Raw genomic sequence first — 15,071 nt, forward strand, 5'->3', positions numbered from 1 at the left:
TGGAAATTCCCGCGGAATTGCCCGGCGCGCGCGAACGAGGTGTTTCATCCCCGGATAAAATTTATCCGACGCCCGGAAGCGAACGTCGATGCAATATTAATGGCAACGTTAACGCGCATCATGGATAAATCTGCCGCGGCGATTATCAGCATTTTCCAGTCGTACGAAAATCGTAGACACGCAGCAGCGCTCGTTTTACAATCGCGTATTTATTTCCCTTTTTTTTTTTTTTTTTTCTCCGACGACAGTCGTTTGCAATAGAGCAGACGAACTTTGCAAAAGCGGGTTTCACGCACGCTCGAGGGCGGGATTTGCCAAGAGCAAACGGGGCGCGTAGACTTGAAAATTCCGATGGAACTTAAAACTGATATACCCTCTTTCTCTTTCCCTTTGTCGAGGCCTTCTGAATTGTTAACCGCGTGGATAGCGACGTTCCGATCCTCCCTTTCTCTCTCTCTCTCTCTCTCTTTTTTTTTTCAGGGAAAAAGTCATCCTATTATCGAATTACCGGATTCGAATTCGTATAAACTTGATTCGACGATCGAGTGCCGTGCTTTATCTTCCTTCTCTCGATAATGGCCTCAACAGGTCCGTCGATCGTTGAAATCCGTCACCTTCGATCGCGTATAAAATTCAGAACGACACGTTGACTAAACGTGTGGACGAGGGTGAGTTCCCCTCTCTCGGAACTCGTGGGGTGAAATGGCAAAGGAGGCCTCTCGCTCAATTGAAAAGGGACAGGCGAAGGAGATACGTCTACTTTCCCTAACTCGATTCGTTTGTTACTGTTTCTGTCGGCACGTAGTTTGGAATCCCCTAGTAATTCATTCAGGGATGTAATAAACGATCTCGTCAACCGAGACACGGATTTTCCAAAATTTCCACTGGCTATCGTCAGAATTAATTACCCTTCGTCTATGTCGATCTTCGCACGGTGGATGGTCCAGTGACTGACTGCGAATGTTGGGTCATTTTGGAGCCACGAGTTGTTGCTGTTTATATTGTTGAAAGAGCAATATTGTTTGAATGTTTGTTTGAATGAGATTTAATCGAATTTGTTTTATGAAATTGTCACATCCTTTGAAACTATATGATAAACACAAGAGAAAAGGAATAAAATTGCTTCATTAAAGGCTTCGAGTTTTCGAGAAGGTTTGAATTTGAAAATGTACATTTAAATTTAATTAATTAGAAATGAATGAAAACCTTTGTTTATTATATATTTGAAAGTGATACATTTCGAAAGAGAATGTTTTCCAAAAGAGGCGAGAACAATCTTTGATCATAATTAGATATATATTGATGAAACGATGCAATTCAAAATAATACATTTGTTCATGATGATAACCGGGGCGAAACTCGTAGTAAAATGCATTTATCACATAAATCAGAGAGAGCGACGTTATTGTTCTCCACTGGACAAATTACGAAGATAAATGAATCGGATCTTCATAATTAGTCAAGAAATCTTCATAATTGTCTCTGCAACACTCTCAGAGTGATAATTCGAAAATCCCGGGTTTTTCCTTTTTCAATCGTGTCTCTATAAGTTTGCAACTTTTTATTCATTATAATTCATGCGTAAAATAAGAAAATAAAATATACGATTGATATGCACACTCGTCAGATTTCAAATATTTAAAAAATAACAAGAAAGACAAGTAAAAAGCAACTAATTTATTTAGAGTTTGAAGTTATATTGATTCTACAAAAGTAACGATATTTCTGTATAATATAAAATATGTATTCGACATTGCAAACGTGATCAGAACATTTGTTGCATTCATCTTCGTCAGCTTCGGTGAAAGGATAGGAAATGATGTTCGACTGTTTGTACAGACAGATTCGAATGAACTCAGCCATCGATAGGCGAAGATTAATTACTCTTAATTGAAGCGTCTGCAGCTCAAGAAGGAAGCAATTCCACTATTTATACATTTTTTTTACTCTTTTTCGTTAAAAGAAAATGTGATCTTTTCACTTGGTGTAGCTCCAAGCAATAAGTACGATGATGGTCTTGCAGTTGATCTTTTTTTCGACTTGATTTGTTTCTCGTTATCGAGCCAAATGCAACGATGAGACATTAATACCAACGAAAGGACAAATGATTAAACTTGCAAATGAATCCTCCTTTAGGTATTCACATTGCGTCGGCTAAACAAGACAGCGCGTAATTCATTTCATCATTTTTTTGGAAAAACATTAATTTTTAGAGGAAGCAAATCTTGGCATTTGCGATAAAATTATTTACAGAAGGTCCGTGGTAATCAAGATGTTAAGAAACACCGTTTCACGCCGATGTTTGCGTAGCGTAAACGTCGTGCTCGTCGAAATCTCCACGTCGAGACCCGACACCGACCGCCCTTTCTTCCCTATATACGTCTGACGAGGACTGTAATTACGTAGCGCGCAATTTGCAAACTGCTCGATCGCGTTAACAGGCGTCGTGGTTGGCGTTTCGGCGACTTGATCGAAGCCGACCCTCGCCAAGTCTTCGAGCGTTTGTAGAAAATTGGGGACTCGTGTTCATCGAGCCCAGAATTCGCTCGTTTTGCATATCTCCCTTCTCTCCCTCCCCCTCTCTTTCTCTTCGCTTGCACTCTCGTATTTCCAAGTTCGTCGAACATGATTGCTTAGGATAATGTCGATCGTCGTAAATGCGACCTAAACGAGAATCTTATTACGGTAAGCAATAAGAACTCACGAGCATGAGATTCATAAAGTTTCATCACGTTTGTGTACGTTTGCACGCGCGTGTGTTGGAGCCGCGGCAAACTGTGAGTGCAACGTGTATTGTGATATAAATGTTTATATCGAAGCAGAGAGTGAAGTTTCGTAGATGACCAACGAGATAAAATCGTGAAGAATTAAATGTTACCATCTTTTTGTTATTGTCGTTTTCATCGTTATTGTTATTATTATTTTACTGAAATAACAGTTTCTCCAATATATAAAGGTTAATATTTTTTTCTTTATAGGAAACATCGAGCTGCATCGATTAATAAATAAAATATGTGATACTATTCTTATATTTTGTTATTTGAAACTCTTCTTCCGTCCACAAAAAAATTATTAGTGTCGTATTACGGCTTCCTCTGTATCGAATAACTTTCGTTAACAAAGTTTTTTCATACCTTTGAAAATAACGGAGATATTCAGAGATACTTGGAGCTAACTCTTATTCTCCAAATTCATATCGTAATGTATCACGTTGACTAGTTCCAATGTACTATTTCGCGGAAGTTGAAGATAATGATAATTCTTCGTTCATATTTAAATGATTAGACGAGTGAAATTACTTTTATCGCAGCTCTGCTATAAGCACACTAGAGAAAGATATTTTTAAGCACCTTTTATTTTTGCTTTAATCGATGCTCTCTTGTAGCTCCCATCGTAACTCCAATATAAATTTATCCTGTATCTTAATTTCAGAGGGATTACATCTGTGCAACCAAAAGTTGCTACACTATTACACTTTAATAATACTAAATTTCAGAAATTAACATGCGACCGTTTAAAACTGTAGAAATTATTCTTAAATCAATTTATGAAAATGATCGTTAAGTCTAAATTATGACGGCGTCGTTCTCGGAAGATTCATTTGCTATTGAAGTCAAAAATTGAACAGTTGGTAGTTTATTTGGCATTTTATTATTTCGCAGTAATTCCAATGATCAACGATCGTGTGGAGTAAAAATATCCACATAGCCTGTAACGTTGCACTGATTTATTATTAATAATACGAGGAATGGTCGATCGCCTATTGGCAAGATTAACCAAAACGGAAATGTATTGTAAATTTTGAAGGAGAGAGATGGGTGCGGTTCGTATCAACGAATGCGATTAGTCATTTATTCTAGCTGAAAAAAGAAACGATCATGGTTAAACAGTACGCTTCGCCTCCGTTTAATTAATTCTGTTAAGCCAAGAAAACTGGGATCTTCCTATCTAATTATATTTTTTACGTCAAATGTTAATCAAGTTAAATTAGCGAGATGATATGAGATCTTGGATATCTGTCAAATAAATTGCTCTCTGATATTTCAATGATTCCGTTTGATAATTCTCCGAGTGACTTAATCGACCGACAGTTAACGCGAGTTTAACTTAAAACGAGTGTAAAATACTTTAATTTACACAGTGTAATTGCACGATATAATTTCGATCTTATTTCGAGTTATGTCTACGCACAGAGTCCTCTTTTATCGACACCTGTTATCAAATTCTCCGTCGGGATATGGAATCTTTCAGACTTTATCATTGTGTAATTACTGCGTTCTTTGTCATGTGATTGTATCGTTTGTTTTGCATTTTTTATACTTTTTTTTTTTTTTGTTACAGGTAAGGGCCAACTCCATGGATACTTAACGTAGAGCCGGGCAAGGAGGAATTGCGGCGCCCTTCCTCGCGAGAAGGTAACGTAGATGTTGGAGTTATCAGCACCGAGCTATCGATCGATTTTTTTTAAACTAACGCTTAATTAAACATTGCAAAACATAATGCTGATATAACCATTTACAAAGGCAATAGCATTTTCGCTTTAACTAACTAATTAGATTTGCTTCTTCGTATTAATAAGGGATCTTGGAATTTCTATTTCTCTAACAATCGAATTCGTAATTTATTGCTTGCAATTCTCTTTCATTCAGAACGTGATTTTTTTTTTTTTTTTTTTTTTTGGACAACACGTCTGTTCATTGATAAACCTTTAAACTGTAATAGGATAAAATTTCAACTATACTGAAACGTCTTATTTTTAATACGCGCGGGATACCGTATTTGCCATCGATCGTAAAGGGTAAAATTAATTTCGAAAACGACTGCCTTACCGACGGAGCAACAGGAAGTCGGGAACTCTGCGACTTATACGCGGATGGCGCCACCAAATCCTGTTGCGATCATCGCACGTTCGTTATCGACCTCCCCGTATAGTACACGTGATTTCAATTTCGCCGGTCCTCGACCCTACTCGTCATCGTCAATTCACGCACGCACGCGCGCGCACGCCTGACCTTTTCAACTAGTCACCAGGCGGCACGTTAAATTGCATTTCCGTTACGCGGCTCTCGCCCAGTACCGGAATCGGCGGACTCGAATTTCCTGAATCAATCTCGACCAAGTAAATCACTCGCGTGAAATTCATCACGCTAGTCCATTCACGCCGAGTCGCCTCTGAAGATACAGTTTCCTTGCCACGGTGCACGACGATAATTTTTTCAGGCTGTGTCGTTGCGCCAGACGCGCGTACTATACATATTAAACGATCGAGTGGTCGCGCGTGAAGGAGAGAGCAACGTTGCAATTCAGCGACATAAATTTCTAAGTTTGCGGGACGCGTGGTGCGCGCGTGTATCCGGCAAAATTAAACGCATTAAATTATTAATACTCGGTGCGGAGCGGACTAGGAAAAGAGGGCGATAGGGTTGCGCACGAGCCAATCCAGGGGGCAAGTTCGTCCTGGGGGAGCTCGTTCCCTTGCCACCCTCCTCGTCGACGATTCCGTTTCGCTCGCTGCACCACCGCCACCGTCGTTCCTTCCCCTCCCACCCTTATCCGCCGAGAGGGGTTCTCCCGTTTCTTCTCCGCGCGGCGAGGATGCCATGTGACGCTCAGCTGTGTGTTAAATCCCAAAATTATTGCGGAGCCAGTGTACGAGCGCGCGACTCGATTACGAACAGCCGCCCCGCGTTACATAAAGCGCTGCCAGCGAGCCAGGGGGCGCAGATAGTGGAGGGTGGCCCACGTGGTGAGGAAAAAAAAGTTTCCTCGCCACCCAGCTTCAACGACCGATTGTCACTCGCACGAGTTCCCCGTACTCTCCGCGCGCGTGTTACGATCATCGATTCGCAACGCAGAATGGACAGCGAAATTAGTACGTGCCTGGCAAACACGTACGATGGCCGACTACGGCTCGTTATCGATTTCTTTCGGTTGCTGTTTCTTCCGACTTTCGTTTCAGACGCCTGACGTTTCAACCGGAGATGATACGCGCGCGAGATAAGACACGAACCTGTTCGCGATAAATTATCGGGCGGCTTGAAATTTCAACGGCGAGGTAGCCGCGCAGATGCCTCGAAATAGACGCGTTACGGTTATGGTTGTATCCACAATGGTTTTCGGTGGTGCAGCTTCGGTGGTTCGATCGCGAATGTGAACGATAGAAATTTCCTCGCAATGCTTCGTGGCCTCCTTTCGCCTGCTGCTTTTCCTCTACGTTCTGATCCCAATTTTTCCCTCTTTTTCCTTCTCTTTCTATTTTTTTTTTTTTTTTTTTCAAGTGAAGCACCCTCATCACCGCCGTGGAAAATATAAGCTCCACTCGGCTGGCTTCGATCGTCGCTGCCTCGCGGTTAATTGCCGGTGAGAATCAAGAACAGAGGAATTTCTATTTCGTTTGCCGCGCGCTGATTCGCAAGCGAGGAGAAGCTCCCCCCCTATTTTATGAAAATTCCGCGCACCGGTATCCTTGACATTTTTCCCACGCGGAAGTTGACGAAATAATGCCGCGGTATTTTTCATTTCCTGGCACCCGCGGACGGAACTACTTCCGCGATACTCTCTCGCCAACGACGTCACTCGTCGTGACGTTTACAGTCTGGATTATTCCGCGCACGTTATTTACCCGGCCTTGCCTCTTATTTTTCCGTCATATTGCTGCTCGTTTTTTTTTCCTTCCTTTTTTTTATTTATTACGAACGAGGAACACGTTTTCATTTCGCGGCTCTTGGAACAAATTAACGACGAGGAGAATTTCTCGATGACGCGTATAACATCTGAGAGGTAACAGTCAGTTGGAAATTTTCGTATATCTGTAAATTTTAAATGTGTATGTAAGGAAAAACGAGGATTATTAACTCTTTGGTATACTAAAGATTGTCTCTTTGGTCGTTTTCAGTTCCAAGATCTTTTTATAAATATTTTGAAAACACACTAAGTGTTCGGACACTAAGTATATACGAAATTCTCATAATTTTGTAAAAAGAAGTCGTACAACTGAAATAAACTCTAAATTAAGATTCTTTTTTTAGAAAATTATAACTTAAAGTTATAATTTAAAAATTTAATTTTTGTAAAGTTACAGCTTAAATACGTAGTGTCCGAATATTAATAGCAGTTGGTGGTGTACTTCTCAGATCACAACTTCGACAGACTTCTCGAGACAACAACCCCTGTCAGGGTTAATGAAGCGCTTTTGAAGCGCTTTCGAACATGGAAACTCGTTGACCATGACCTTTCGATGACTATTTCATCCGGTATGGGGATCTGCGGACTTTCGCGGTAACGAATGGACATGAATATTCGTACCACGAATCAGTTGAAATTTATGGCGACAGAGTGCCGCGAACTTACCCTGTGCCGCGTCGAATCAATTTAATTTCGATCGTTCCTCTAACAATCTGTCGTCAAGGTCGTTTCTCTAAATCAATTCTATCTAATCCTGTCTCTGTCTGTCCGTCTCTGGTTCCCTTCGAAAATACATATATTTCCTTAGAAGCTAATTGATCTCCAAACTCCATTTTGGTGTTAGTTTCTCAATTTCGTTATCTATCGAGCTTCTCGAAGAAACATATTATTTATTCACATAGTTTATTTAACTTTACCTGATTAATTGATTTAATAACAATAATAATAATTGCGTTCTCTGTTTCATTATCCGAATAGGGGCAGAACATGCAATATTGATTGGTTTAGGTTTTTTTTTTTATATTTTATATTACATTTGCGAAATTTCATAATGAGAATTGATGATTTAAAAAATATCATATACAAAAGGCACGTTGGAGAATTAAAACTTTAACTTTTGATTATATATAGTAGATTAGTAATAGTATATATAATGAGACAAAATCATTTACATGTTTGAGAAATGAAAGATCAGCTTTAAAAAATAACTTTTAATTCGTTGAGTGTCAGCACGCAACGTTTAATGCCTCAGAGCATCAGAAACAATGGGATAAATAATATGACTCCAATGTGCATTGCACTGAATCATGTTATTTATGAAATAAAGTACTAATATTTGGTGAAAATCGTGATTAACATTGAATTACTCGAAAATACACATTATTTAATTTGATAAACTAACGTTTATCACAAGAAGATCTATAAATCCCAAATTTTTTAAAAATTACAGTATTCAACATATTTTCTTTCACTTAATACAGTTAATCAATAAAGATTCTGAGCTGTTCGTTTCGCACTGTCGTTCGTCGCGGCTATTCGAAAATTTTTTTTAGAAGAACTTACATCTCAAGAAACGCTTAACGAGCGCATTGAAAAAGCTTCGAGCGAAGAACGATAATATTCACACGCAGATAAGCGAGGAATCTCAGTTCAACTGCGATAAAACATCCCTTTATCTTCGAGAAGTGGAAAATTAACGAAACTAGATCCAGTGCTGAAGAACGTATTTCGAGAATTCGTTCCAAGCATTTCACTTCCAGAAAGACGGTCGCTATATACGTACGACTACGTGAATTTTTAAAATTACTTACCAAAATTTTTCGACGTTACCTTCTTTTTTTAATTTAAATGTGTCATATAAATGCACCATTATCAGACTGCGCAGATTCGTGTTTTTCTGAATGTAATTTAGAAAATGGAACTGAGATAGAAAAATAGTTTTTTTGATAAATTGCTCGATCCCAGTTCTGATGTGTTGTAAAGGAGTAGAGCCCCGAGGAAAATGCAACAAGTGCAATTACGGTTATAATATAACAAGCACAATTGCCCTTTTCTCCTAACTTTTGAATCACGATCCTTGCTCGAGATATGTTACAACATATCAAAATCAAAAAATTAAAATATAAAAAGCTTGTACAAATTCTGATTAAAGTCAGTATAAATCGTCATTTAAAAAGAGAAAACAATGTAAATATATTTTAAAGTATATTATCAACATTCGTCTCCGAAATCTAACATCTTTCATTGTATCTCAGACTTAAATATTACAAGTAGAAATTATCCTTGCCTCTAAAAGTCGGCGCAACAGTTGCTAAACCAAATATCCCGCCCTGTTATTGCAGACTGTGACCTTAATGTACAAACTTTATATTCTCATTCTATCATTTTAGTTCTACAGCTATGGCTGTAGTAAATCAGATTTCCAAAGCTTAAATAAATAAATAAAAAAAAAAAAAAAAATTCTAGCTCACGCTCCTTTAGTTTACACTCTAATTGGAGATTTATCCCACAGAATTTCTCTTTCATACCTTGCACCAATGAAACAATAGCCGTTGGTAATTTCAGATAAACCGGCAGCTGTACGTACGGCCGAACGAATTAATTCGCCGGTCGAGCGCGAGTTACAAATTATTTCTAGCTTCGGACAGGACAAGTCGCATTGTTAGATCGATGGTATTTGCGTGGAATGTCGTTCGACCGGCGCACGTGCCGGCTGATAAGTGATCGGTGGCCACGGAATATTAAGAGCCGACGTGTGCAACGATACCGACGGCGACGCGAAACAAATGTTCTCCATCGCGTAACTACGCGCGAAAGAAAGCGAGCGTAGTTTCGCCGGCTGATAAATCACACGCTCTGCTTGCACGACGAAACTATCGCTCGTATTTTCGATATAAATCCGGTCTTTGGTCCGCTCCTGCGAAGCAGGGGGATCGTTTTCTTTAGTTCGTGAGAGAGGAGGGGTGTCCTGCAAATTGCCAGATTTATTTCTCTCGCTACTCGGTGCTGCTGCTCGCGGTGTTGGGTTTCGCGGATCGATGCCTCGGGAGATCTCGAACGATACGCCTGGTTGTTCCCTTTCTTTTCTGTGTTCTTGCTTGACACGCCAACTCTGTGCGCCGATTTGTCGGGTTGAGACCGCGGCCGATCGGTTAGTTAGTCACGACGGCGTGGCATGGAAAACGCGCGCGCCTCGGGTATATATGTGCGAGCCGGCTTTACGGGGATCGTAAACTGTGGAAGGTGTTGCCGAGGTTGCGCCGAGGTAGAGCTATCAAAGGGAAAATACGGGTACTTAGGGTGCTTTGGTACAATGTCCAATGTATGGACTCGAGAATGAAAAGAAACGACGTGTGCGTGCGCGTGTACTCGCACGTCCTTTGTATTGGAACATAAAGCTACAATGATACTTATATTCATTTTCTTTTTTTTTTTTTTTTCTTTCAAGAGTAATTTTAATTGACTTTTTCAACTTCAATAATAGTTCTGTAGGGAGTGTTTCTTTGTAGAAATCTTCCGTTTACTGTCGATTTCAATCTCTGTGTAGATATTAACCTGTTCATTTCTTGACTCAGTATCCTTTCATTTTAGATATCTGAAAGTACATGTTGTACAAAGTACTGTAGATTGTTGAAAATTGCGAAATAATTGAGATTTTTGAAAATTCCGGGATGAAAAGTAGAACGAAACTTAAATACACTTTTCATAGGAAGCATTTAGGGAAGATATTACTCAGTATCATCGTGTAATTAAGATTTTGACTAAATATTATTCTACATATTTATTTTGAAGAATGTTACTCTAAAGCTTTGTTTTGGATTCACTGGGATTAAAAGAGTTAAATACAACAAACCGGATTACGTGATCCGTAAAGTTGTCGAGGAAACTTTTTGCTACATTTTTTAATCAAGGTAGTGACATACCAGAATTTGATATTTATTTTTAAAAACGTTTCACATTTTCCCTGTAACACACATCCTCGTTCGTAAAGAATCAGATGAAAGTTTAAATATAAGTTTGAAAAATCAGTTGGAAAATGATCAAAACTCTCATCTCGTTCGAAACCTTAAGTTGGACCATACAAGCCGATCGTAGTTTTCCATTGCTCTTCGAGATCTAAATTTCAAATCTCTGACTTTCGAATTCAAAGTTAATTGCCACTAATCGAATCTACTAATGATTACCGTAGAAAAGCGTTTGGTATTTCTGTAACGAACCAATGAAATATACAACAGGAAATCAATAAGTGTAAAAAGACACGTGCGTGGATAAAACCATATTCACGGTGCAACGTTATATAATCGTCGTTCTATAATCGTGTACGTTATAGACAGAACAATTTATCAGTTATCAATTTATGAGAATCAGTGGCTACTTCGTAAATTCGTTGCGATTGCGTCGACGGCGTTGCAAAGAAGCAACGCAAGTAGACACCTCGGCCGAGAAGTTTCCGTTCGAAGGATCGCTCTCGGTAATTTTCCGGGACCGGTCCGTCACGAGGAGGGGCAGCGGAACGTAAAGAGTAGAAAAGAAAAGCGAAGAGGCCGAGAAACACAAGAAAAGAGAGAGAGAGAGAGAGAGAGAGAGAGAGAGAGAAGGAGAGAAAAAGGAGACCGGTCTCGCGAGGCACCTCGTCCAAGCGGACAGGAATCGGCGATCGCTCGGAGCGTCTCCTTGGCTCCGGTCAGTGGCTGGCTACGGCCAACTTTTCTTCACCTTGCGGGCGAATGACCGTTACGTTTTTTCGCTCCAAGGCTGGACGTATCCTTTCGTCGGGTGCCTCCTCTCTCTCTCTCTCTCTTGAGTTTCGCTGACGCGCCGAACAAAGCGCCTTCACCTTTCGCCTCCTCCACCGATCCTCCTTTCCTTCGTTTTCACTTTTCTCCCCTCGGTGCACGATCGCGAAATCTCGACGAACGGAGAAAAATCACCGACCACCTACTCGACTCGTTATCCTCCTCCTGGGTCGCCGTAAATATTTAATACGGCCATACGGGGTGGCGGCGTGGGCGCGATTCCAAAACACGAGCGCGATCGAGCTACGAAACGATCGGGCATTTGGACATCCGCCAATCGTTGCCTCTCTCGCGGAACTTCCTCTCCGGTGTAACGTTCCGGAAGAACGTAGCAGGCTACCGTGTAAGTTTTTCCGAAGAAAAATCGAGACGACGAGAGATTTTTTTTGTTGGAGAGTTCGCGATTTTTTGACGAAGCGTGGCACGCGAGTGGCCAAGAGTTATCCACAGACTTCTTATCTACGCTGGTAACAGGCGTTCAGCCATGATCGCTTGCTCGCAGACGGATCCATCGGGTCGACGCGGACTTCCCTCTCGTACACGCGATCATACTTTCGCGAAAACTGTTGAAAATCATTGCGATTCAACTGGTTCTGGTTCGTCGCGACCGGTCCGCCAGACGAGGCGAGTTTCACGCAACAAACTTTTACCGACTGGTGACACGGTATCTTGTGTGATATTACAGTTGAACTGCAAATTCATACTTTTGAGAATATTATATATAGAACCTCCATAGAAAATTGCTCGGATATTTTATATATATATATATATATATATATATATATATATATTTTATATTGTGTTATTTTGTTTAATTGTGTAATAGTATACTCAATTTTTTAGTGTGAATTTTTATGCAAATTCATACTTCTGAAAACGTAATTAAGAGTATTAAATGCAGAAGTCCCATAGAAAATTGCTGGGATACTTTATATATATATTTTTTATATTATATTATTTTGCGTAATTTTGCATTTTGAAATTTCCGATGTACGCGTAAAAATCTACAATCTAATTGTAATGCACAAATTTGAAGCGGTTCGATCCCATCGCTGATCAAATCCAATCAGGTCCAATTTTCATAACTGTATATGCGATCGGTATAATAGGATCACGTCCGTTAATAAATTAAAATTAAGTATGACGATCAAAGAGTGCTTTTATTAATTTGCAACATAGTTCACAACGTTAAACTCGACATATATACAGTTGGACGTAAACTCGAATGTATTATATTATGTTCGATGACAGATTCGATTTATTTCGAAACATAATTCAAAGTTTCGAAAAGTCTTGATAAGCAGTAAATATTCATGAGCTGTACTTCAAATTAATCAACTTGAAATGTAATTCTTAATACTTAAAACCTAATACTACGTTATTCTTAAATGTAATTAAAAGTATAGTAATAAAAAAAGTAATAGGACGAATAATCAGTGTCTTGAAAGTTTTTTTATTATTTTATTTGAATAGATAGTATCGAGATAAAATATTAAAAAACGTTCGAAAAGTTTAGGTTTTCACAAATAGATTCGTGATATCGACTTAATAAGTTATGACTTATTTTTATTTATTTCGTTATTAAAATTTGTAATATATGCTACAATCTCTAAAAATGCATAATATAAATAAGTACTATGTATTTATGGTAATTTTTTAATATTTTGTAAGTCAAAGATGCTTCTTGAAGTAATCTTCCAAGATTATGAGTATCGTTGTTAAACTTTTTCACTGCTGTAAAAATGTTCAAGAATTTGAAACTTCGAATCATGTTCAAAGTGAATGGAATTTGTCATCAATAGATCCGAAGCAATTTGTTTCAATTCCCAACAATTGAAACATATATTTTAATTTAAACATATTAAAACAATAGTTGGACAAAATCTGTATTTTATCGACTTAACTTAATAATATTATTTTCATTTTATATATCCAAAAGTGGAGAAAGGAATGATTTTAAAAAATTCTGGAATGATTCCAGAAAACATCAATTTTATGAAATTCAAGAATAAAAACCTGGCGCAACACTCAAAAGGTTATATCGTCCACACATACCCTGAAAATTATTCGATAAGTTATTCAAGATATGAACCTAAAATATTATTTTAAAAAAAGTGTTGTATTAAAAACCTTGTCCGGGACGTATGCGACCCATTGGAACTAACTTTGTTATTCTCCTCGCGTCTGTAAATACTGTACAACATAAAACGGACATTGTATTCCAATGCTGTTAAAATTTCGCCGTAAAAATTAATTTTATCTCGCGTATATTTACGAATTAAATATTTCAAAGAGGGAAGATAATCCAAAGTAATGCAAACGTGAAAGGGAAGTGGAGGAGGAGGAGCACGGTGTAAGAGTTAATTGTAACGAGCCAAATTATATGGTTCATAGCCTTTTCGAGGGATACTTTTTTGCTACATACGCCAGCAAAGGCAGCGACGCACCTCCGCGCTTCTGTTTAATTTCAGTATAAATGAAATTTATACTTACTCCTCCCAGTAAGATGGTTTACATTCTCTTTGGTACCCCATCGAAACTGAAATGGTTGAAGAACACACACGCTGGAAACGCACGGTAGGAGGCAGGATGTGAAAATTCGAAGGGAATACGGGAAATACAGGTTTGATGAATTTTTCAGGAAACGTTCGCTCTGGATACTTGGCCCCCCGCGCGTTTTACGCGCACGTTTCAATCAGCTAATTGAAAAAACGAGAACGCATTGACGGGCGGCGGAGCCCGCCGGAATCATTAGCAAATGCGTCTCGTGATTGAATTTTTCATGTATCGCGGTCATTCGAACGCGAGCCGATCCGCTTGTGTCACCGTTATTCCTAGTTTCAATTAGCTGATTAAGCTGACGGAACGCGCTGCGTTATGGTTATCCGTTAATGCGCGGGCGATTGATCAGCTTGGTTTTTAACTCGTTGCCATCATTCGCGAGATCCCTGGCCAACCGGCTAGACTTTTCGAGCTCGCGCTTCTCTCTGGAAGAACGAAAGACGAAGGAACGCGATGCATGTACCTGTTCTCCTACTTGTTCACAGTGAAACGGAATTCGGTATTCCGTATGTGACGCTGTTCTTCAAGATTTAGCCCTCGGAAGGAGTATGTGCAACAGTGTTAACAAATATATAGCAAGTCTCTAGTCGAGAAATAATTCGATTTAGATAATTGTGACATTCTGTGAGAAAGTACACTCGTCAAACGAGAATATTATAAACATCGTTTCGATCGTTGAAACGATCAATTAAAATTTCAATGCTACGAGAAAACGATATTGATATTAATTTGATGGAAACATTGAAATCTCAACTCCAAATCTTTGACCAGGAGTCTACTTCTTTATACTGTATTTCAACATTATCTTACCTTGTGATGTTGAATTTTTTTTTCATTTTATTAGATATCTTTCTCTCTTTGTATTTGTAATAATAACAACGTCCAAGTCGTAGATGGTACGACGCCGGTTGCGAGAATGTCAAGGTACATCGATGAAAGATCGTTGGTTTAACGAAGTATCGATTTTTTCCCCGATAGCCTGGAGTTCGTTCACCGACGCATACATCCGAATGGACATACGCGCCGTGT

At 39.1% G+C, this 15,071-nt stretch overlaps 1 long non-coding RNA gene across 2 annotated transcripts in view; it reads left to right on the top strand.

Annotated features, from left to right (window-relative positions):
• The window catches only part of LOC122534839, a 37,784-nt gene that overhangs the window by 11,628 nt on the left and 11,085 nt on the right, over positions 1-15,071 (top strand). Inside the window, exons 2-3 of one of the 2 annotated variants that reach the window (XR_006308004.1) lie at positions 4,342-4,420; positions 6,279-6,669. This is a non-coding gene — a long non-coding RNA (uncharacterized LOC122534839). Of the gene's footprint in view, positions 1-4,341; positions 4,421-6,278; positions 6,670-15,071 lie in introns of those variants that run through there. The other variant, XR_006308003.1, reaches the window with a different exon arrangement.

The sequence above is a fragment of the Frieseomelitta varia genome, unplaced genomic scaffold (assembly GCF_011392965.1).
Source record: "Frieseomelitta varia isolate USP_RPSP 00005682 unplaced genomic scaffold, Fvar_1.2 scaffold_643, whole genome shotgun sequence".
NCBI classification, from domain to species: domain Eukaryota; kingdom Metazoa; phylum Arthropoda; class Insecta; order Hymenoptera; family Apidae; genus Frieseomelitta; species Frieseomelitta varia.